General features: G+C 31.2%; 2 long non-coding RNA genes across 2 annotated transcripts in view; one reads left to right on the forward strand and one right to left on the reverse strand.

Moving 5' to 3' along the window:
* Positions 1-2510: 2510 nt before the first annotated feature.
* LOC143068860 (uncharacterized) lies at positions 2511-15125 on the reverse strand. Its single transcript, XR_012976257.1, has 3 exons — positions 15034-15125; positions 5991-6037; positions 2511-5133 (listed from the first exon to the last, which is right to left on the reverse strand). It is a non-coding gene; the product is annotated as an uncharacterized LOC143068860 (long non-coding RNA).
* A 217-nt stretch (positions 15126-15342) lies between these two features.
* The window catches only part of LOC143068861 (uncharacterized), a 29121-nt gene continuing 19151 nt past the window's right edge, over positions 15343-25312 (forward strand). The window contains exon 1 of the long non-coding RNA XR_012976258.1: positions 15343-15477. This is a non-coding gene — a long non-coding RNA (uncharacterized LOC143068861). The remainder of the gene's footprint in view (positions 15478-25312) is intronic.

Here is a 25312-nt window from a genome sequence, read left to right on the forward strand (position 1 = left end):
TCATGGTACTTTTCCATCCCAAATTCATGTATTTAGTTTTAATGTTATATGTGTTATTCTCATCGGCTTTTGCCCAATGTCTAAACGTTTGTAGTTGTAAATGTTATTTTTTTCTGTTGTATTCGTGTGTTATGGTAAAGATAATTAATCATCCAGTTCATTTTAAGATTTTAGTTTGGATCAACGAAATTTATACGATATATTTGGTTAACAGTTTAATTCAGAGGAAACACCGACATAGCTAGATAATACAATTAATTATCTAATTACTACCACAACTTGATATAAATTAGTATTGTAATCTTCATTGTTATTAATAAATGTTATATAAGTCTTATAAATCTAATCTTGAATTCTATCCTAATTCTATCTTATTTTTGGGAAATCGTTTTAGAAATTCAAATGTGACGTCAATTTGTGCGTTGAAATGGCTTTGGCTGAATCGGCTGTGTATTTTTATTTGCTGGTATTTAGGTTGTTTTATGTAATGTTTCCGTTTTTATTTGGTAGTTAGTCACCATTTCGGTTTTATCATGTATATCTATTATAAAGTCATTTTATAAAATTTACTGTTTGCAAAAGTATGAAGTATTCTAAATAATAAGAATGTTCTGATCCCAGGCAGATAACCCTATCCGTTTTGGTCACAACTTTTTGGAACTTTTGGTCCGCAGTGCTCTCCAACTTTGTACTTGTTTTTAGCTTTCAAACTTTTTCATCTGAGCGTCACTGGTTAGTCTTGCGTGAACGAGGCGCACGTCTGGCGTATCAAATTTTAGACCTGGCACTTTTTGTTATCTATTATTCGCGTGTTTCTCTGCCCTTTATGTTCTCCGATTTACTTGTATTGTAGTCCTGTCATGTAAGGTTGTCATTTTAATGTTTTATATAACATTGACATTAAAGCGGAAGTTTTGGCATGCCACAAAACCAGATTCAACGAAAAAAATGTCCTGTACCAAGTCAGGAAAATGGCCATTGTTATATTATAGTTCGTTTCTGTACTTGTGTTACATTTTAATGTTGTGTTTCTGTTGTGTGGTAGTTATCTTATATTTGACGTGTTTCCCTCAGTTTTTGTTTGTAACCCAGATTTTTTTTCTCAATCGATTTCTGAATTTTGAACAGCGGTGTACTACTGTTGCCTTTATTTGGCGTCGAGCATTTATGGTCGAAATGTGCATCTGGTACAATACAATTGGTTCAGTAAGAAAGCACTGGTTTTTGTGTTGCACATTTGTTTATTTTTGTTTACATGGTTAAATACTTAAATTAGGTTTTTGAGTTTATAGGTCGGCTCATGTACACAAGTAAGAAGTTGACTCTTACATAATAATAATTTCTAACATTTTGATGTTACAAAATGTTAGATATTATTATAAATTAAGGAATGTATCTCCCTCATGCAAAGCTCTGATTCCTTTCACGGATTTGGCTTTACTTTTTTACCTTTTGGATTATAGCTCTTCATCTTTATATAAGCTTTGGATTTCAAATATTTTGGCCACGAGCATCACTGAAGAGACATGTATTGTCCAAATGCGTATCTGGTGCAGGAAAATTGGTACTGTTAATGTTATTACATAAACATACAGTTGCAATAGTTGGAGTATGACAGGGGAATTAGCTACGAGATAAAAAAAAAAAACAAACCCAAACACGATGTTTTTGATTCGATCATTAATGGAAGTAAATCAGTTAAACAATAGTTTGATTTTATTAGACAATTTGGTTCAATTTTATCAAAATAAGCTAAGAAAAATCACTTTTGAATTATCATTTGCAAGTGAATAATCTGAACCCATTGGATCTGTATTCGTGTGACTTTAATTAAACCCCTTAGCTGTTCGTGGGTTGCACAATTATTCAGCTATTAAAAGAAAAAAAAATGTAAACATAGATGAACCATTTGGTTTACCGAGCATTCTTATACATGAAAAAACGATGAAAAACATACATACTAACATGTCATATAAAAGTAAGCAGGCCTGGCAAAATGAAAAGCAAGTGAGCGCTTTCTTTTTGTATTTTATTTACTAGTTGTTATTGTGTCTCATGTGATGTATATCAGATCATAATAAAAAAACCAACAAAAAACTAGATACATAAATTTACAATGCTCATACTTATTTGTAAATATTTTTACAGTGACGGGGCACTTTCAATCAAAGGAACAAGTGAAAACCATCTGTCATATTTCTAACTTGTTGCAGCTATTTTAAAGAAAATTGCGGGTTGTGTTGGAGATCGTACTAGGACCTATAAAGGTTAAATTTTACAAATTGTGACGTGGATGATGAATTGCCACTCATGTCATTAATGGATCAATCAATGTATGAAATAAGGTATTATATAAAGTAAAATGATACTCACCCAAGTATAACTTTCATTAGCCATCTTGCATAGCAATGAATTCCAGTTTCGTCATTCAGTTGGTTGTTATTGATGTTCAAACCAAATTTGAAAGCCAACCTCAATGGGAAGAAACCAGCATGAGCAAGTGCATGGGACGATATGAGTTCCCTTCCAACAGCCTGTATTGGATTGATGGTACAATAACAGCTGACATCAACGTTATCCACCAATAAACGCCCACTGTACGTCAAGGGAGCATACATTCCTCTTCCTTTTACTTCAATTATGGATAGAACAACAGCCATGGTTACCGTTTGGTGGTGATAGTAATTTACTAACACGCTTACTTTATCTCCTGGTCTTAAAGTGGAAGCATGTTGTGGTTTTCGGCTATTTCCAACAAAAATGATATGTTCTGGAGTCAGTGTAATTTTGCCAAGTTCATGAACTATCTCAAGAAATGTGTATTGGCCATCCCTTACTTGATGAATCCATGCAATTACTTCGTCCTCAGACATTGTTCCATTGCTGTCAACTGCAAGGAGTTTGTCACCGACTGAGAGATCCTTCATTCGTCTAGTTTTTTGGTTATGGAGTATAACATAAGCATTTTCATTAAAACAACCATCACTATTATTTGATGAAGCAGTGTTCGCCCTATTATCATCTTTTGATGCTTCAAAAGCAAATTTACCCCTCAGTGCTAAATTCATGGCCATCTGCATCTTTGTTGCTTTTTCTGGATTTATTTTAGATGCAAGCTGGTATAAAGGATACAGATCAAGAGAAGTCCATAGAGGAACTGGTGAAAACCCCAATGAATATACCCAGTCATTCCAATCGCTTCGTTCAATATTTTCCAAAGATGTTTTATATGTGTTTCTGTTTCCGCCGTCCCACTTTAAAGATAATGAATGGATGGCAGACACATTTTCTTTAATGGTAATTTTTTCGTCTACTTTGCAAAAATTCATTTTTGAATCTCTCTGTAGAAAAGACATTTTCATTGCCAATGCAACTTGAGCGTCTTCAGGAGTAGTTTTGGCAGACTTTTCTTTCACTACTTTAACCTGCCCTGATAAGGACCCCCCTATGTAAGCTCCGGTCACAACATACATTCCCCACTTATCAAAGAAAGCTTTCCACTTCAAAACTCGACTTTCATCTTTAAGGTCATAGTCGTCAGGGAGTGCATTGACATCATTTGTAAATTCATCAGAGATTATATATGGTTGTCGAATGTCTACTTTTTGGATTCTATGTTCAACTAAGAATGAAGATTTATCTAACATTTGTTTTGTATAACTGGTGGAAGTTCTGTCATGGTTGTAACCGCTTCGAAGTTGTAAATTAAAGGCTCCAAAATTAATGTCTCCACCTACATCTATTTGTAACTCTTTTAACCTGCGGCTTACGTAATCGTTGTTATCTTTAATCGTTTCGCATTTTATTTCAAACGAAGCGCATTCCTTCAAATGAACATTTGCAGGAAGTCCATGTTGAGTTTTTTCGTCAACTTGCATTTCAAGTGGAAAAAATTGGGTTACTGCATCTTTAAAAATGTTGTAACCCTTTCCGACATGGTAGTCAAAACCAGCGCTCTGTTCATAAGATAAACCAAACACGTCTTGCAAAACTCTCTGCATCTCCTTCGTTATCTTAGTTGGATAAATTTTTGTCATTAATTTGTTCATTGACAAGCTCTGCAGTTCCTCTGTTTTTGAAATACCCAAATCTCGAAATCTTACTTGAAGAATTAAGATCTCATTGTCAAGTGTTTTTATCTTTTTCTGTTTTTTATGCGACTCTAACATGCGTCCCACCTCTGAAGTTGAAGCCAATACTATCGTCTGCAGCAAAATTGCATACAGCTCAGTGGCATCTTTCAATCGAACTGCTGAAGATTCCACAATAAGTCCCTTCTCAACCCTCTTGTTCATACCCGGTCTAAAGCAGATTGCAACAGCTTCATGCCCTATTTCATCTTTTGCTCTATTCAAAATCCTCTCACATGCTTTATACAATATTTTTGGCTGCTTGTCACCGTTTGGCAGAAGATACCAATCACCTTCGCGTTCCAAATCATTATCTTCTGGTTGGTTTTCTTGTACAACAATCTCTGGATTAATACCTAAATGTACTTGAACTATAGCTTGAACCTGCGCTTTCTTCATTTCTACCTTTTCTTCCCAGCGTTTTGGGTTTCGAGCAATAGAAGAAGCATGTGTAAGAACTACTACAACATTTGGATTGTGAGTATCAATCGCGTTTACATGGCTTATGCCTTTTAGCATCTTTGCAAAATTGGAGCTTTCTCCTTCTATTCTATTGTCCTGTATATTCAGTACTATCATGACCAGATTTGGATAACTGTTTTTAATGCACGGATGTGATTGCAGGAATTGTTTTATAGACAACATATTTTTCGCATCCTGTAAAAGACCTTCGGTGTCACAAAAACCGGGGGTATCTATTATAGATAGCTTTAAATCTGGAATTTTCCATTCATCTGATTTAAGCTTAACTGTATATTCAATTGTAGAGATTGTCTCTGACTTACTTTCACTTGTTATTGCAGCATCGGTTTCGAATAGGTAATTTACTGTCGAACTTTTTCCAGCACCGCTTAAACCGACAAGCAAAATAAAAACTTGATTTGGCGATCGTTTCATCTTCATTGCATTATCAGCCATTTTCATTGCAGGATGGCGTACACCTTTTAGAAACAAGGATTGCAATTGACTTTCATTTTCTGGTAAGGACATCCAATCATATGTCCTAGAATAAAAATAATATATGGAAAATAATTTCTCAGTTTAAATCAAAGTTACAAAAAAATAATAGCAAAGAGTAAATATTATATAAAAACCAGGTGAGTGTGATTGGTTGTAGAAGTAAGTAAGTAGGCTATTTATTATAGTGACATGTGTTTTTCCCCATTTTTTTAAAATACAGTGTGAAATAAAACCACTTATTAGAATACCCGACCCTTTTGGTCTTTAAGTCACTTTAAACATAAATGTCAAGGGTACGACGAACAAAAATAAATAAATTTTATCGAAAATTTGCATATAAAAGTTTTTTTCTCTTACTGAAAGTTTGCAATATCTATTTGGCAGTTTTTCTCAGATGTTGACATAGTAAATATTTAAACTGTTCTTCATTTGATAGTATACATAAATTGTATATTTGTCAGAAATGTTGCAGTCGCAGATTGTTGTAAAAGTTACAGTTTATTTGGAAGTGAAATTCGTTTTCCGCAAAGTAATAACTATACATTTTACACAAACGGTCACATTCGTCTTCACCTACGAAACGACAAGTTGTTAACCTGAGTGGAAGAATGCCACACATGAGTTGCGTTATTATGGACCTTTCGTAACGGTTAAGATTAAGTTCAATGTAATGTTCACAGAAGTATTCAGATTTTTTTTATTGCATATGTATTTGTTCGTTTGTCTGTCTGTATATTAGTTCGTTCATCTGTTCTTTATATTAAATCATAACGCTTAATTCAACGTACACAACATCATTGACTGTCAATTTCTATAATTTTTGAAACGCTTTGTTAGTAACTAACTTACTTTTAATTATCAAATTAGTTTTTTGAGTATGATTGATTTTCTGTATCTTACCTTATGCTTGCCATCTTTTATAACTTAGTATGGAAGTACTTAGCGTTCTACAACATAAAGACACAACAAAATTATTAAAACCTCTGTTCAGCTAATTGGCTTCATGAACCCCTAAAATAAAAAAAATGAAGACCCTTTTATTGAAGACTTTAGGCCTTTTATCAAATAAGTATATTATATGCGGGAAAATACAAAAAAAAAAAGATGTAACAAGAAAACATGCTTGTCCTGAATAGTCCTACAGTATAAAGAAATTAATATTTATATAAGGGAACTGATTTGTAGAATATGGAAATATAATACATGTATGTTAAAAATAACGTGAAATAACTTTATTTCACTGACTAGTCTAATATTCTACTAGAAATGAAAAAACAAGAATTTTATACCAAATATTGACATCACGTGATGCATCTGTATTTGTATAGTATTCATTAGAACCAATGTTATATTAATTTTTCATTATATTTTTAACCGTTGGTGAATTTAAGTATCAACTCTTCCACCAGCTGTTCCAAAGGAATATAACAAAATTATGTAATTGTTCTTTACTGCTGTGCAGCTTTTCTTTACATATGTATGGTTATCATTGGTAGCATCGATTGAACGAAGACAAAATTAGAATATCATCTTGATTGCCATGTATTTCATTTGTTATTATTGATATTATAATTTTGCTATGCTGCTATTTTACATGTGAATCTAAAGACAACAATAACTATACTTCACCCATAGATAAACTAGTTAAATGAATATTCGATATAAATTAAGAGTACAAGCGATATGTCTATCTTTGGAATAACAATTTTAATACATTGTCGAAATAGATCTCTTTTTTAATGTAAAATGTTAATTTCTAATTAATCTTTAGACTGTGTTCACCCTTTGTCATAACAGAAACCGCTGAATATATCAATAAAACCACAGCGAAATGCAGTCAACTAGTCAAACGTGTAGCAGATTATATCTGTTAATTTAACATATGCATTTTATCTAGTTGGGTCATTTTAGCCATACGGCTACGTTGGCCTTCTAAAAGTAACTGTAACAATGCATACTATACACCACCAATTGATAAAACTTTGTTTGTAAATGAGATAAATTAAAATACAATGACTTAAGTGTCGCTTAAATTTCGCGACGTATCAATTATATGGTCATTTTTATAAATTTTCTGTTTACAAAACTTTTGAATTTTTCGAAAAACTAAGGATTTTCTTACCCAGCCGTATTTGGCACAACTTTTGGCAATTTTGGGTCCTCAATGCTCTTCAACTTTGTATTTGTTTGGCTTTTTAACTATTTTGATCAGAGCGTCACTGATGAGTCTTATGTAGACGAAACGCGCGTCTGGCGTATAAAATTATAATCCTGGTACTTTTGATAACTATTTACACCACTGGGTCGATTCCACTGCTGGTGGACGTTTCGTCCCCGAGGGTATCACCAGCCCAGTAGTCAGCACTTCGGTGTTGACATGAATATCAATTATATGGTCATTTTTATAATTTTCTGTTTACAAAACTTTTGAATTTTTCGAAAAACTAAGGATTTTCTTACCCCAGGAGTAGATTACCTTAGCTGTATTTGGCACAACTTTTGGGAATTTTGGGTCCTCAATGCTCTTCAACGTTGTATTTGTTTGGCTTTTTAACTATTTTGATCTGAGCGTCACTGATGAGTCTTATGTAGACGAAACGGGCGTCTGGCGTATAAAATTATAATCCTGGTACTTTTGATAACTATTGACCTATGATTGTGCTACACACCACTTATCTTTATCAACTTTGATATTATATTCTTATCTGAAGCTAGAACTTCATGATGATGATCTAAATTTTTAGAGTTAGATCTCTAAAAAAAAAATCTGCATAATTTAAAAATGACCTGCTATATTCTTTTGGTTCACTTTTAAACGATAACTTTTAGCTTTTTTTCATATACACCACTAACGTGTGTAATAATAGTTTTCTTTCGTTATATGTAATCCATTTCTTAGGGATTATGAAGAAAGGAATTATCGTTTTCTTACAAACTTATAATATTGCAAAATGCTCAATTGATTGTATTTCATCAAATACTCTTTTCATTGTCAGTGCAATGTTTATTTCTTTTACATGATAAAGTCATTGGTGTGAAGATCTGAAGTAAATTTTAAATTTGAATTAGATGACACGACAAATCAAATGAAATGATAAGAATTGTATAAATCCTTGTATTCCTAATTTTGATTATTCATTTGTTCATTTACAGTTCAAACCAATGATTCTAGATTTTATTAATTCCCACCAAATATTTTATTGCATATCTTTACAACAAATACTAGATCATCAAGTAAGGAAGTTAACTTTCAAACTTTAAATCTTCAAATAAAAATGCTTTTTATATGTTTTTAAAATGCTTATTAAACCTCCAATTTTAGTTGTAGCGATAGCGCTTTAAAACCAGGTTCAATCCACCATTTTCTACATAAGGAAATGCCTGTACCTATGAGAGTCGGTTGAAAACAAAACTTTACGACAAAAGAGATGATTTCAGCTTCCTTATTGTCAAATCAAGAGATCCTATTGATGAAGTTGAAACCATCACTTCGTAAGTATTACGGACGCCATCACGAGTTTATTGGACGTTAGGGAATATTGGGTATATAGATTATATCGGATATGTTCCTTCAACGTAACTACAATCCCCTTCCATATATGAAGGTGATCTATCGAATTAGACTATTTACCGGCTTTTTAACAACATGAGCAACACGACGGGTGCCACATTTTGAGCAGCATTTACTTCCCCTTCCGTAGCATTTGAAATCATCCCTAGTTTTTGGTGGGGTCCGTATTGTTATTTTGTACCCCTATTTGTGACATTTTGTTTACGCATCATTGTCAATATTATGGAATTGATGCGACTGTCGTATAGGTGATGTTTGAATCTATAAAAGCAGATTTAATCCCCCATTTTCTACATTTGAAAATGCCGGTACCAAGTCAGGAATATGACAGTTGTTGTCCATTCGTTTGATGTGTTTTATCATTTGATTTTGCCATTTGATTAGGGATTTTCCGCTTTGAATTTCCTCAAAGTTCAATATTTTTGTGATTTTCTTTTTTTTGTATCGGAATATATTTAAAAAAAAACTATTCTTAAAAACCACAATATCCCGATATGTTGTACAAATGTAAGCGTCTCAGGTAACGATATAAGATACATTATTATTTTGGCTCTTCGTGCATTGCTTTGAAATTGGTTTTCATTCTTGTAATTTTATAGTTAATATCCATATTCAAATTATAATTTTAACGGTACCAATTTAGTACTAGTAATATTCAGCTTATTTTGTTTTTCCGTTTGTCTACAAATGAAATTGAATGATTCCATGCTTCTTAATTGTGAATAATTTATGTAAATCATGTTCTCAGAGCTTCTATAAATGAGTTTCAACTGCCTCAAAGCATATTCATCAGTTTAAAAGGATTATGATTTTTGATTGAAACTGACTTATGAACTTTACTTTGGAACAAACACAAATAATGACATATTCATTGAAATAAAAGAATTAGAATCTATATATATTAAAATAACTACAAATTATTAAAAATTTACCTATACCAAAGCAATGCAGAAAAAGTAAAAAAAAGTTTTTAAATTGAATATAATCTAGATATTCAGCTTATTTGCTTGCCAAAAATCAGATAATTGGATACGCTGTTGGAAAAATTACTAATTTTTAATATTCAGATAAAAAGGAATTTCATTTAACTTTTGAATAAATTTCAAACTTATAAAGGCATTTCATTCAAACATGTTCCTGACATAATGAAATAGCATTTGATGGAAAGAGCCGGACTAAAATATCGGCTGTGAAATAAAATTTAGCTTTCACTCAGATTTTGAATTTATTGATTGTAACTGTAAATAAAAAAAGATAAAACCTCACTAAACATTTCATGATTAATATTCATGCTGACAATCACGAAACGTTTACAATTCCTATTAAGTCATTGTGATATTGAGTAATTAGGTGTCAATAACACCACAAATTATATATTCCAAAATTTTAAGAAAATTATAAATGAAATACATATAAAAGTAGTCATGCATTCCTAATTGACATTGTACTAACAATGAAACTATTTCTTGAAAGCAACCAATCAAGAGCTCATTTGAGCCTTGAGCACTTCACTATATTCTAAGTTTGTAAGAGAATGATAATCTCTTTCATCAAATTTAGCATTCCCTGACCCCTTTACGCACAATGAAGAACCTACTTTCTTTCAATTTTCCACCAGTAAGTTATTTTTGAATTAATTGGATTTCATTATTGATCACTCTGTGCATATATATTTCTTATATCTTCCAATAATGAAGAGAATTAGTCATGCTAGTTGCATCGATAGTTAATGTAAAGTAAGAAGATATGAACTTGTTGAACTGGATTTCCCTTTCTTCTATGAAATATTTTTCCCCGAGCTCGTTTCCTTTTAAAACGTTTTCTGTTTCATTATTTGTTAAAACTATGTGATGAAGTGAACTTGTTGTATTTAATTTCCCCTATTTTATGAAACATATTTCTCTTCTTGTCTTTTTTTATTCGTTTTCAGAAGTTGATGTCACAGAGCTGTATATTTTTCAACGAACATTATTCACTGGAATACCAACTTGATTTTAGCTTTGTGATATTATATCAAAAAAAATACCCAATAGGAAAATAACAACAAACCAGTCTACAAGTACACGAAAGAAATGGTGTATTAATGTTGAGTTTGATCACAGAAAATTTTGATGCGGTATATATTGATCTTGTCATATTTCAACCCAGTAAGTGTTTTTTGAAATCAAATGTCAGTATTGATATGGTCATTTTATAAGGTATTTGTTTAAACTATATAATACAAAGACTTAGGTTTTTATCTACATCCCTGCGTGTTTGTGGTTTTTTTTAACGAACCAACCGCTTATCCATAGTATCTACTTCAAACAGAACATTGTTGTTTGCGTGGTTTGTTTAATTTATACTACCTTAGATATTTAGATATTTCTTGATAAATATTTCAGAAGGTTATCTTTGATTGAACAGTTTGTTTGAGAGTCTCTAAAATATAAAACAGGTGTCGATCGATTTTCAAGGCTGCAGACTATGCATGTTTGGATTGAACACTTGAGTTTACATTATTCTTATCGAAAAACGAACAGGAGATTTCCTTCAAGGGCAATTTACTGCTAAATATACAAAAACAATATATATAATTTTTTTTTATTCAATCATAAATAAAAGAGAAAAAAGTAAGATAATTATTCGCTCAAAGCAGCCTGTTTGGTTCGATTTGTCAAAATAAACTAAGAAACATCGCTGTTAAATTATTTGCTTGTAAGTGAATAAATCGACCTCATTAAATCCGTATTCATGCGACCTTTAATTTAATACAAATGGATTACGCATGAATCGGTCATTAAAAGGAAAGAATATCAACATGGAAAGTAAATTTAAAACAAAGGTATTGTTTTTGACTGACCGAATAGATTCATAAAAACTAACTCTCATATTATATTTATATTTATTTCGAGTTAAGTGAAAGTCGACAGCCTTTGTTGTCACCTATATATGTTAATGAGATGGCGTTTAAACTAAATTACCCCCAAAATGGTGATACATACTTTCAAGCTCATGCCTTATAAATTGTTTATATTAGACCTTTTTTATGATTTGGATGTATGCTTTAGTATGTTTGAGTCGAATCGGCAAGCATAAATTTGACAGCTAATGCCCCTTTATACAAATCATTTCTATACAAAGCAAAATTTAGATTTCTTATAAAAACATTTTGGCCACCATATTTGCCAACAATCCAAATTTACTATTACAGTGACTTGACTGTTAGTGTTGTTCTCCATGAATTGCAACTCATTCAAAATTTTGACCAAATTGCAACGTGTTTTAATGAACCAAATTGTTCAACTGGTCAGAGTTTTGAACAAATTGTTCTGTCAAAATGTGAAAGTGCAAGGCGAAAAAATAAAACAAACTTACAATCCTAAATGGTTTTTGTCCACGTTAATGTTGTTGTGACAAAATTAGTCGAACAATTTGTATAGGTATATAATATATTATAGTCATTATCATTCTAAAGGTGAACTGTTGTTATTTTGAATTGCTATAAAAATGTCCAAACTAAGCTTTCATATAGTTTTTCTTTAGCATGGTAATGGCTATAATATACCTATACAAACTAATGGACTGATTTTTTAACAGCATCAAAGAGGAGTTAAAGTCTTATAGAATTGTAAGTATGTTTTATTATATCACTTTGATCTTTCACGATTTGGCTGTGCTTTTCTACAGCAGTTAGTTAAAAATTCTGACCAGTTGAACAGTTGGATTTTATAATACAAATTTCAATTTGGTCAGAGGTTTTCAGGGTTTGGATAAGTTGCAATTGGTGGAGAGCAACACTAAGAGTCAAGTTACAGTAAATACACAGAAATATTGAACAGTATTACCTTTGGTATAAATATGTTAGCGACAATAAGTGAAATAAGGCATTAGGCTTAAATCCTATGCAATAAGCTAACGCCTAGGCAGTAAGTCTTTTGCTTAAATAATGTAAGGCATTAGTCTTAAATCCTAAAATTGAAGCTTAAATCCTGAAAAATATGAGCAGGCATTAAGCTTAATGCCTAAAATATAAATTCGAGTAAATAGCAGATATTTTGTTCTTAAGCTTTTGTAAAATTCCCTTGTTTTATCCATTATACATTACATGGAAGTACTGTACTACTTTAGTTCAAGCTCCCTCCAAGATTAAAGTCGTTTTAATTTTTGTTAATATCATCTGGATTTGATTGAAAATCCATCAAATCAACTTGTCTTCTATTGTTAAAGTCTTTGGATAAAATGAACTTCACTCCTCCCTTTCCTATATGTATTTTTTTTTTCATATAACAATTTTTCACTAATTGAAAGTAACAGTTCAATAGCATCACGGGAAATATTAGCATATCCAGAACTCGTTTGTTTAATCATGCAGTCTCTACTGCACCGCAATAACCTGTTTCTTTATGTCAATTTTTTGAAATACCATAGAGTTCCTGTAGGAATAAATACATTTTAAGATTTCCCTCATGATTCTCATGTTGTAATAACAAAATCAATAGTGTTTCGTGCAGGAGGTTTTGGCGTGGTATAGCGCCCTGTCGTATTTTTTTGATACCCTGCCCTTTTGCGCCAAGCCCTATTTTTGTCGTATTTTAGAACGCCACGCTGTAATCGGTATATCGGTTCTGGAAGTCATTATCTTAACCTTGTCTACTTTTGACCAGTTCAAACCAGCTCGACTACAGTGAAGTGTAAACATTGATGAATAGTATTGATAGTATAATAATTATGATATATAATCTCAATCACCCATTTTTTTTTATTGAATACACTTACTTTTTCAAATCTTTTTTATTTTTTTTGTAATACCACAAATAAGTATGAGCTAATTCTGTTTTGAATATGAAAAATACCAAAACATGAAGATCTGTCAAAAAATGTATACTTATATTAGAAATATAATTACAAACTACTTTATATCAAGAATAAATCACCCAATATACATAAATTTCTGAGTACTTATTGCCCAAAAATTATTTTAGGCAATAGGTTGAATAATCATCATTAGATTTTAGGAAAGAAAAAGTAAAATCACAAAAATACTGAACTCCGAGGAAAATTCAAAACGGAAAGTCCCTACTCGAATGGCAAAATCAAATGACAAAACAAATCAAACAAGTGGACAACAACGGTAATATTCCGGACTTGATACAGGCATTCTCAAATGTAGAAAATGGTTAATTGAACATGATTTTATAACGCCAAACCTCTCACTCGTATGGCAGTCGCTTCAAATTCCATTATATTTATAAGTTTATAAATTTGAATTTCAGAAAATAACGTAATGCCTAGGCGTTAGTTTATTCCCTAGTATTAAAGCTTAATGCCTAATTTCACTTATTGTAGCTAACAAATACTACAAAATTACACGTCAATTTAATTCTGTAATTTTGATGTCATAATATTTTGCACATTGTAAATTTCGCTATATAAAGACCTACAGAAGAAAAGGTCATCAATCTTTATAAGACAAATTCTGGGTAAAATTCACTCTTCTTTTCATTTGAAATGCATTTTACTTATTTTTCTATTGTATAAGATATGGTTTGATTGCCAATGAGAAAAATCTCCACAAGAGATCAAATGACTTAGAAATTAACAACTATATGTCACCGTTCGTATATGTCTATTAATTTAGAATTATGTTAGAAAATATTATTCCTCACAATCAAACATATTAATGTGTATATTTATATTCTTTTAATTTTATTCAAATGACAAATAAAAATAAACAGAAATCTTACATTTTCTATGTCTGAAGGTGGTTCGTCGCTGTTTCTGATATTTAATATCATAAAGACCAAACATTTATTGGCGGGGTACTTTAGACATAGTGATAAACAATTTATATTTTTTTTGTATCTGTCATATCTTTCATTGTCAAATGATATCATATTATCGAGTCACAGATCACATATAAATACATCTTTGAGCAGGTAAGAACAACCGAAATATTTCATGTTACCATTCTACTTTGCTCACAAAGCTGTTCAAACGATATCATTCATTTACAACTAATTGTGTTTGAAATTGAGTGAAAACAAAACAACTATTTTGTAGTTTATTTGCATTAACTGTTTTGAATATGAAATTATAAAATATTTATTCACAACGTTATTAGTACAAAAAATATAACGCATAGCAATGTGTATATGTTTTTGCAATCTATGGACAGACATGCGTAAAAACATAACAATAAAATTGTTCATGCTGTGTACGTCACCGTATGGAGCTTTTTGTTGAAGCCAGCATTCGACAATCAAAAAAAATGTAAACGTTCTTAAAATATTTATTGAATTGGTTGTTTGTTTTCATTATCAAATACCAAAGTTGCTTCAAAACATCGAGAATAATTATTCGAATTAAAACTACATTTAATTGTCCACTTACCAAAAAGTCAAACACGTCTTACTATTCATATTCGACAATACTGGAAATAGTTTTATAAAAATATGATCAAAATTGAAATTTTTCATTCTAACAGTCCAAATATGGTAATGATTTGAAATGGCGCATGCTCAATGACAGTACAGAAAGGATATTCTCTGAAAACTTGATTTCGGAAAATCGGTTGCTTCTCGGTATTTGTTTAAATTCTGGAAAATCAAATTTAAATTCTGGGAAATCAGATTTTTGCTGCTTCCAAATATGATAATAATGCTGTATAATGCATGCAAAAGGCTTATACCGCAAATAAAGGGAGCACTTTTAGTTACAAATTATATCGATACACCATTATTACTTCCAAATATGGTCATACTTTTAACAATAGCATGCGCAATGTCGTATTTTTAAATACACGATAAACTAGCTGACGAAAATCGTCTTTTTGTGGTAAGTAGACAATTTCACTTTGTATTTGTATTTGTGCTTCATGAACTAATCTTATTTTTTATTCTAACGTTAATTGTTTGTTTTTTAATGTGAAAAAGGGAAAAGTAATCAAAAAGTCGAGAAAAAAAAAAACAACCCAAATTCCGTAAGAAGAAAAATACAAACACAAGTAAAAAACGCGTTTATTATTTTTATTTTCTACAATTCTTTGACGTCAATCTATTGTTCTGACTGTAATTTTTTTGAGGAACCCACTGTGTTTAACATATACTGTAACTTTTAACTCTTAAGTTAGGAGTATTTTTTTCAACTCAAAAACCACTTTCGCATTAAGTATTGAGCATTTGCGAATATTTATAGTATAACTAATCGCCGTATTTGAATATCAAAAATAAGACAACGCGTGAATATTTTTGATATTCAAATACAGCGATTAGTTATTCTTTTTATTACATTGGCAAATGGCTTTTTTTATGAAATTAATGTAGAAAATGTAAGGAACTATATCTTTTTCCTACGCATTGACAATTTTTTTTGATCCGCCGTTATCGACGTCTTGACAACGCCTATTGTTGTATAACGTCAGAGAGTGAAATAATCACGTTTATTTCACATGTGAAATTATCGGTTTTTATCTAACTGGGAAATCAATGTAATTCATTGCAACCAATGTAATAAATTTTGCTAAGCATCATAATCAACAGTTTACGCAGAATAACGCTAGACCATCAGTGCTGACCTGATCTAATACATCAAACTCAAATCGCTTAATTGTCCATACATAAAAGCAAATCAGATTTCTGTCTCATTGATCATTTGGTTCTTTATTTTATGAAATATATATTATATTGTTTTATTCAATTGTTAGTTGATTTATCTTATTACGAGAATTGAATGTTTACTTTAGGAAGATAACGTTCAACATTTGAACGTTCTTGTGTAGCCAAAATAAAGCTTTACAACGAAAGAAAAAAAAGTGAAATCCGAGGAAAATTTAAAACGAAAAGTTCCTTATCAAATGGCAAAATCAAAAGCTGAAACGTTTCCTCTAATATCATTAAAAATAGTTTAAACTTACATCAGTAAACCCTGTCACTTCTAATTCGTTCCAGGACTTCAAATTGTCTTATTTTATCATAAAAAATGCTTACTTATGGGTATTATGCTATCGATAAATTTTCTTTTTTAATCAATTTTAGTTCAAATAAACACCAAATCAACATTGAACGTACACTCGTCAAAAAGAGTGTTATATACAGCCACGACCATAAATCCAATTATTTTGCGATAAAAAAGTATCACTATTTATACCTGTGGGAAAAAAACAAAACGCTTTCAATAAAACAATATTTTGCTCAACCAATTAAAATCACGAGACAAATTTCATTGCGGGTTTCGAACTTCATAATGTAATATTATCGGTATGCCTTTTGTAACGAACCATTAAACGGTCATGGCTATGAGCAGATGGGTTATCAAAAAACGATTAAAATAGTTATACATTAAAAACTGAAGAGCAAGTAATCTTCACGTTCAAATGATGAGTTTTTGGTGGTATAAAAGCTACCAACGACCATAATTTGAGTAATACTATATGATTTACTTTACTTTCTTTAAACAATTGTAAAATAGTTATCAAAGGTACCAGGATTATAATTTAATACGCCTGACACGCGTTTCGTCTACATAAGACTCATCAGTGACGCTCATATCAAAACATTTAAAAAGCCAAAAGTACAAAGTTGAAGAGCATTGAAGACCAAAAATTCCCAAAAGTTGTGCCAAATACGGCTAAGGTAATCTACTCCTTGGATAAGAAAACCCTTACTTTTTCGAAAAGTTTAAAGTTTTGTAAACAGGAAATTTATAAAAAAATGACCACATAATTGATATTCAAGTCAACACCGAAATGCTGACTACTGGGCTGGTGATACCCTCGGGGACGAAACGTCCACCAGCAGTGGCATCGACCCAGTGGTGTAAAATAGTTATCAAAGGTACCAGGATTATAATTTAATACGCCAGACGCGCGTTTCGTCTACATAAGACTCATCAGTGACGCTCATATCAAAACAGTTAAAAAGCCAAACAAGAACAAAGTTGCAGAGCATTGAAGACCAAAAATTCGAAAACGTTGTGCCAAATACGGCTGAGATAATCTACTCCTGAGATATGAAAATCCTTAGTTTTTTTGAAAAATTATAGTTTTGTTAACAGGAAATTTATAAAAAAATGACCATATAATTGATATTCATGTCAATACCGAAATGCTGACTACTGGGCCTGTTTGTACCAGATACGTAAAATTTTAAATAATATTCGCTTTTTGTTATCTTTTCGAATACCGATAAATAGATGTGAATCGTGTGGATTCAATCATTATCAAATATTTCATTATACATAAAATAAAATATAACATTATCTTAATAAAATTTCCTTGTTTTATTGCCAACCAACTTGTCAAAACGTCTCGCGTTGATAACCGTTTACAAATTCCATTTTCTCTTAAAAATTCTTTTAAACAGAAAAATATGATATCACATCTAAAACTTCTTATATCTGTTTAATTGTTTATGAAAATTGATTCAAGATCAATTCAACGGTAATTCTTGTGGATAACTATGCAGGTTTTTTTTATTATCCTAATTCACACCAGTAAAAAGTATAATTTTGAATTTGCAGTCTCATTTTCGTATGAAAAGAAACAACAGATGGAAAGTAAAAAAAAACTAGAAATGCCATTGCAAGCAATAGCGGATGTCACCCTTCCCCCAATTGCCACTAAGCGGCAACCATTTCAAAATTGTTTAACAGTGAATGCACATATATGCATGGCAATACATCTTTCTGTAAATTTTCAGTACATTGAGAGCATTCTAAAAAATGTCACAATTCTGCTGTTTCCATGGCAACGGCAGCCATTTTGGAAATTCCAAAGTCAAAAGTCTCATCCAGACTTGCCAGTCAACAATCATATTAAGTTTGATCAATTTAGGAGCATTTTGAGATTTTTGAAAAATTTGGTCCTGTATCCATGGTAACAGAAGAGTTCCAATGATTGTCAAAATCATTCAAAAGCTGTATATAGTGGACAACTATATTGTGTAAAAATTTGATGATTTCAAGTTCAAGCATACCAAAACTATTGACCAAACCCTGAGGTTTTTAGAGCATTTTGACACTTATGCACTGTTTCCATGGTAACGGCAGACATTTTGGAAATTCCAACGCCAAATTACGCATCTACCTAAGTTGCTCATCGTTACTATGAAGTTTCAAAAAATTTGGAGCATTTTGATATTTTTGAAATTTTTGGTGTAGTTTCCATGGCAACATAGTAGTTCCAATGATTACCAAAAATCATCCAAAACCAGTATATGGCTGGCACCTACATTGTATCAAAATATAATGATTCTGAGTTTAAGCATGTACAAATAATTTACCAAAACCAAAAAGTGGAATTTTTCACATTTGTTCCGTTTCCATGGAAACGGCAGCCATTTTTTATGGTCTTAGACCCTACTGCAACCCGAAATTTTGTGTTCCTCCTTATAGTGAACTATCATTAAGATTGGTTCCATTTTAATCCAAAAAACCTGTCGGACAAAAAAAGGTGGAAGAATAATAATAACTAGAATTGCCATTGCAAGCAATAGCGGATGTCACCATTCCCCTATTGCCACTAAGCGACAGCCATTTGAAAACAATTTAACAGTGACTGCAGATCAACGCATTGCGATATATCTTTCTGTAAATTTTCAGTACATTTTGAGCATTATCAAAAGTTTCACAATTCTTCTGTTTCCATGGCAACGGCAGCCATTTTGAAAATTCCAAAGTCAAAAGTCTCATCTATACATGCCAGTTAAGAATAATATTAAGTTTCATTAAGTTTGGAGCATTTTGAAAATATTTGACATTTTTGCAGTTTCCATGGCAACGGTGGCCATTTTGGAAATTCCAACTTCAAAAGTCTGATGCAGTCTTGACAGTCAACAATCATATTAAGTTTCATTAATTTTGGAGCATTTTGAAATTTTTGAAATATTTGATTCTGTATCCATGGTAACATAGTAGTTCCAATGATTGTCAAAATCATTCAAAACCTGGATATAGTAGACAACTATATTGCATTAAAATTTGATGATTTTAAGTTCAAGCATACCAAAGTTATTCACCAAACCCGGAAGTTTTTGGAGCATTTTGACCTTTTTGCATTGTTTCCATAGAAACGGCAGACATTTTGGAAATTCCAACGCCAAATTCCACATCTACCAAAGTTGCTCATCGTTATGCTAAAGTTTCAAAAATTTTGAGCATTTTCATGATTTTGAAATTTTTGGTGTAGTTTCCATTGCAACATAGTAGTTCCAATGATTGCCAAAATCATCCAAAACCAGTATATGGGTGGTACCTTCATTGTATCAAAATATAATGATTCTGAGTTTAAGCATCTCCAAATTATTCACAAAAACCAAAATCTGGAATTTTTCACAATTGTTCCGTTTCCATGGAAACGTCAGCCATTTTTTTATGGTCTTAGACCCTACTGCAACCCGAAATTTTGTGTTCCCTATTATACTTAACTATCATTAAGATTGGTTCCATTGGCTCCTAGAAAAGTGGCGGACAAAATAGTTGGAAGAATAATAATAATAACAAAGAAACAGAGGAAAAGCAATATGTCACCCGACATTGTCGATCGGGTGACATAATAACAAAGAAACATAAGAAAAGCAATATGTCACCCGACATTGTCGATCGGGTGACATAATTAAAATTAAAATTTAGAATAAGGACGAAATGAAAAACTCAAAATAAAGGACGAACAGAAACATTTAAAAGAGGACGAAATGAAACGCTCAAAGTAAAGGACGGATAGAAACATTTTGAATAAACGAGATAATAAATAAATATTACAGATTATTACAATATTTTGCAACTTCTTTTTTTCTTTGCGTATGAGTATTGATCTAACATTGATTCGATGTTTTTTTTTGTCGTGGATAGCTTGGCATCTTTATTCAACTATTGCCAACATTTTGTAATTTAGATATAAAACTGTACCAAAAATGTTGATAGGTTGAACAATTTGTCACAAATTAAGTGCTAAAAATAAATAAGTTGATTAGGGGCTACAAATGTCCAATGAATTAAAAATAGCGTTTAAGTGTATTCAATTTCATTTTTATTTCATGTTGTAGTGAAAATGTATGTAATTGAATGTTTGAGGATCTCTATTTCGTTTTGAGTTGATATAAAATTAATATATAAAAAAACAATGAAAAATAAGGATTTCTATCTTTTATTTAAGGAATAATCGTCTATTCATTTTAAAAATATAACAATGTTATTCTCATGAATATTACAAAATATATGATCAAAATATCTAATGATATTCTAAATATATTTCTTTAAAATATCATATCACGACTGTTTTGAAACACATATTGCACACTTACTGACTTCTATAAACTATCCGTTTTGTATGTTCACTGGTAAATCCTTCAATAATACCACAGATAGAGAATAAGACTAAGTTCACCATGATTGTCTCAAAAGTCATATACAAATTAACATGTTGCAAAATCATGTACTTATTAATTTGATGAAGATATGATGCTGCATTAGCATACTCAAAAGGTGCAATATGGTACTATGTATTTTATATATTGGTATGTGACATTGAAATACATTATTTGGATCCGGATTCCTTATCCTAGAGACTTTGGTTTAGGTCAGCTAGTCTGTTGTAATTTTCAAAGTACTCTATTTTGCGTTGACGGCGTTAACCACCTTCAGATGAGATAGCAGCTTGTTGCAGTTGTAAACTCAAAGCGTTAGCATGCGTGTATGTTTGACATAGATACCTCAATATAATGTGTAAAATGATGTATATCTTGTTTAGTTGATTAAAGCATGGCAGGTAAAGTGTTCTAAAAATACATTTAGATGTTTGTTGAAATTATCATCGCCATATGTAGTCATCTGTTGGTGTGCTCTTCAATCTCCAAGATTTCTTGTCAGTCCTGATATCTATGATGAGTTTATTTATAGTCCGAAGTATCTCATTTACTTTGGAATCAACTTTGTAGTTATCATTACACAAAATGTAACCTTAAAGCTCACTAAAGCTCACTAAAGTTAATAAAAAAAACCCCCAAACAATTAGTTTTTTTTCGCACGTTCCAACTGCAGTTTAATAAATGGAGAAAAAATCTTTATATTTGACAATTATTTTTACTTTGCAAATTCATTGTTATTATTTTTCAAAATCATTGAAAGATCACAAATTAAATATCGTTTTAGGTCCAAATTTTTTTTTTACTGCGTGTTCAATTTTATAATTTGGTCATTTTCTTTTATTTACCTAGTTACTTCAACTCAATTTTGCAATTACTTAATTTATGTTTCTAATCTTCAAACATCTACAAGGGGTGTTTAACGGCATTGACTATCTTTGAGGGTCTCGCACGGTCGGTCTTTAATTTCCAACAAAATGCTTAAAATTACCAGTTGTATTTCACTTGTTACTTAAGGTATGACTGTTATAATTGTTCTTTTTATAAAGAAATGACCTTCAAATGTGGCGCACACAGAATAACCCGCGTAACTAAACCAAAGAGATAAAAAAATACGACGAATTAGAGAAAACAATTGTAATTTAAGGAGATAAAAAAAGGAACACACAAATAAAAGAAATAAAAGAGAAAAAGAGCTATTATCCTACCTCCTATACATTTCTGGGAATATGAATGGTTAAAAGCGACCGCATGGAGACCGTGTATATTCCATATTAGGTTAGTATGGAAGCGGGACTTATTTGAATACACGGTTAGTAGTTGATGTAACACTACGGCACTAAATGATTATCTAAACGTATTGAAACTTTAATATTGTGATATCAAGGTTGCTGATAATAAATTGTTATTGTTGACATTAGTTTTTTGTGTGCAGACCAATGGAAGTAGGTTCTTAAAGTTGAACACTTGAACACTCTAAGGTAGCACAATTCGGAGATTTTATAACCCCAACTCATAAGTTTTAAAAATGCTGTAACTTTCTTAATAACACTTGAAAATTTATAAAAGTTGAAGTTATGAATAGCTAACAGATTACTGTTTTCAATTAATGCAATGTTAGTATTATGTAACAATTATGTAACCAATTATAATGTTAACTTTATAATGTTAACTGTGTCTAAAACATTTTTCATCTAATTCCACTTTCAATTGAAATTAGCTTCTGCATATGTATTCCTTTAGGGTTGATTTTATTATATGTTGTTCCTATGGCCATTATCTACAAAAGGGTGTCTCAGATTTTAGATAGAATGTATAGAACAAATTTTACACATAATTTAAACATTATCTTCTTTTATGGGGTTAGGATGTTTACACTAATTACAGATTTATGAGAGAATAAAATACCATAGAGACAATTTATGACACTCTTTTGAAGCCCATGATGTGTTGATTAAGATTTCGTTAAAATTTTATGTATAGTTAAAAAGATGATAGAGCTAAATTCATTCAAGTGAACTGACCGAGATGTTGCAACTAATTACATAATAATTGACTAAATAATAATTGCATAATAAAAATATTGCATTCATTTAAAAGATTTATCTCTTATCTATCTATATATACCTCTTTTATTATTGTCTATGCATCCATAAGAAAGTTACAGCATTTCAAAGGTTAGTGATTGGAAGTCAAAAAATCGTTGTATTGTGCTACCTTAATATAATATATCATATTCGTTCTCACCCAATATGAAATTGACTGACCCCGTATATATCGTATAAGGTCACTAACCGACTGTTTAACTAATTAAATTAGAAGAATCAGTAATACAGAAAGAATCTAGCTTAGAACGTATGAGTAAAAATCACATTTTAAAAATAAGATAAAAATTAGTTAAAGAATTACTAATTCGCCCATTTTTAGAACCTGAAACAAACTTTAGGTATTTGTAAATAAACTCATCATAGATACCAGGACTAAACTATATATACACGCCAGATGCGCGTTTCGTCTAAAAAAGACTCACCAGCGACGCTCGAATCCAAAAAAATAATAAAAAAAAAAATAAAAAAATAAAAAAAAATAAAAGCCAAATAAAGTACAAAGTCGAAGATCACTGAGATCCAAAATTCTTAAAAGAGATTTTTGTTCTAACCGATCGAAAAGGCTAACTTGCATTGCACAAGGTCATGTTTTCCTGTGACTGTTTATGACATCTTTCGATAAATCAATTAAAGGTTGGTTTGTGTATTGACTGATATAGATCCATGACTATTTTATAAGTTGTTATTGGCTTTGAACTAGATGTAAATAACTATGAGTACTCTCATATTTCTACTAAGTGCATTTTTTAGTTGATAACGACGAGGGAATGATAAATACCCTGACACGATCGGTCTGTGTTTTAAATTTATTCTGCTTTTAATCGTTCTGATGAGTTAAGCCTTTTTCGATTGAATTTTATATACACCTCGCAAAAGTTAAGCAACACCTAAATGTTTTTGCTTCTATTTTTTGTTTTAAAATTAGATTTGATACTGCTTTGATTCCATATATTTCGTTAATCTATTGTTTATCGACAGGTAAGAAATCAGGTACAAATTCTATTCCTATGTACCTTAAAAACAGGTTTTATCAAGCTAAATACAAGTTTTATCCTTGCAAGTTACGTGCAATGGAATGTAACTGTTAATTGCAGACTAAATTGTGTCAATTTACGTGCCCGTAGACAAGTTAAAAGACCATTGCTGACTCCTAGGAATCGTCAAGATCGTCATCAGTGGTCACTCGGTCGCCACAATAGGACTTTGAAACAGTGGCGTTACGTCCATTCGTCTGACGAGAGAAGATTCCTCCAACATCATATTGATGAGCGCATGCGGTTATGGCGTCCTCTGAATACAGCATACAGGAAACAGTACATTCTTGGAACTACAGCGTTTGGTGGTAAAGGTTTGACATTTTGGAGATGCTTTTCATTTGACTGCAAAATGGACCTTTATGTTCTGGATGGATTGACATGAATTACGAGCAGTCTTGAATGAAGAATGACAAATAATTCCTGTTAGAACATTACGACGCTTAGTTCCAAGCATGAGACGACGTGTAAATGAACTTGTCCGGGAGCGTGAAGGATACACTGGCTAGTGACCTAAATTTTACTTTAATGTATTCACAAATTGTCAACCTCGAGTTTTAAAAAGAATTTTGTGTTTAGTACAAAGCAAATTTTCAAAAACGTCTGTACAAGTTGAAACTTTATCTTGTATTCTATTTTGCCATTTTTCAACCATTTGCCAAAATGAAATGGTAATTTTTTTTTTATCATAAACACAGTCCAAACTTTCACTTTTCAATTAATATTATATATGTTATCTTATAAAAACAAAAATTTAGTTCATTGTATCGATATTTCGATAAGTTATGAATTCAGTAAAAACTGATTCTGGAAAATTATCAGGTGTTGCTTAATTTTATAATAATTTATATTATATTTATTTAATTATATTAAATAGTATAAATACCAACAAATCAAATAAAACTGATGCTGTTAAAATTGAAGACTTATATGAACATTTTAAACGTCTAAGCCAAGATGAAGTCATTGAAGACAACTCAGACATATATTTAACAAAGGTACCACCAGAGAACATTAACAAAATTTTAAATTCTCCAATCAAAGAAGAAGAAATTTTGAATGTCGTCAAAAAACTTAAAAACAATAAGGCTTCCGGATATGATGGTATTGTGAATGAACATATTAAACATACGCTTAAGGAAATGTTGACCATCTATCACAAGTTATTCAA

The sequence above is a fragment of the Mytilus galloprovincialis genome, chromosome 3 (assembly GCF_965363235.1).
Source record: "Mytilus galloprovincialis chromosome 3, xbMytGall1.hap1.1, whole genome shotgun sequence".
Classification (NCBI taxonomy): Eukaryota; Metazoa; Mollusca; class Bivalvia; order Mytilida; family Mytilidae; genus Mytilus; species Mytilus galloprovincialis.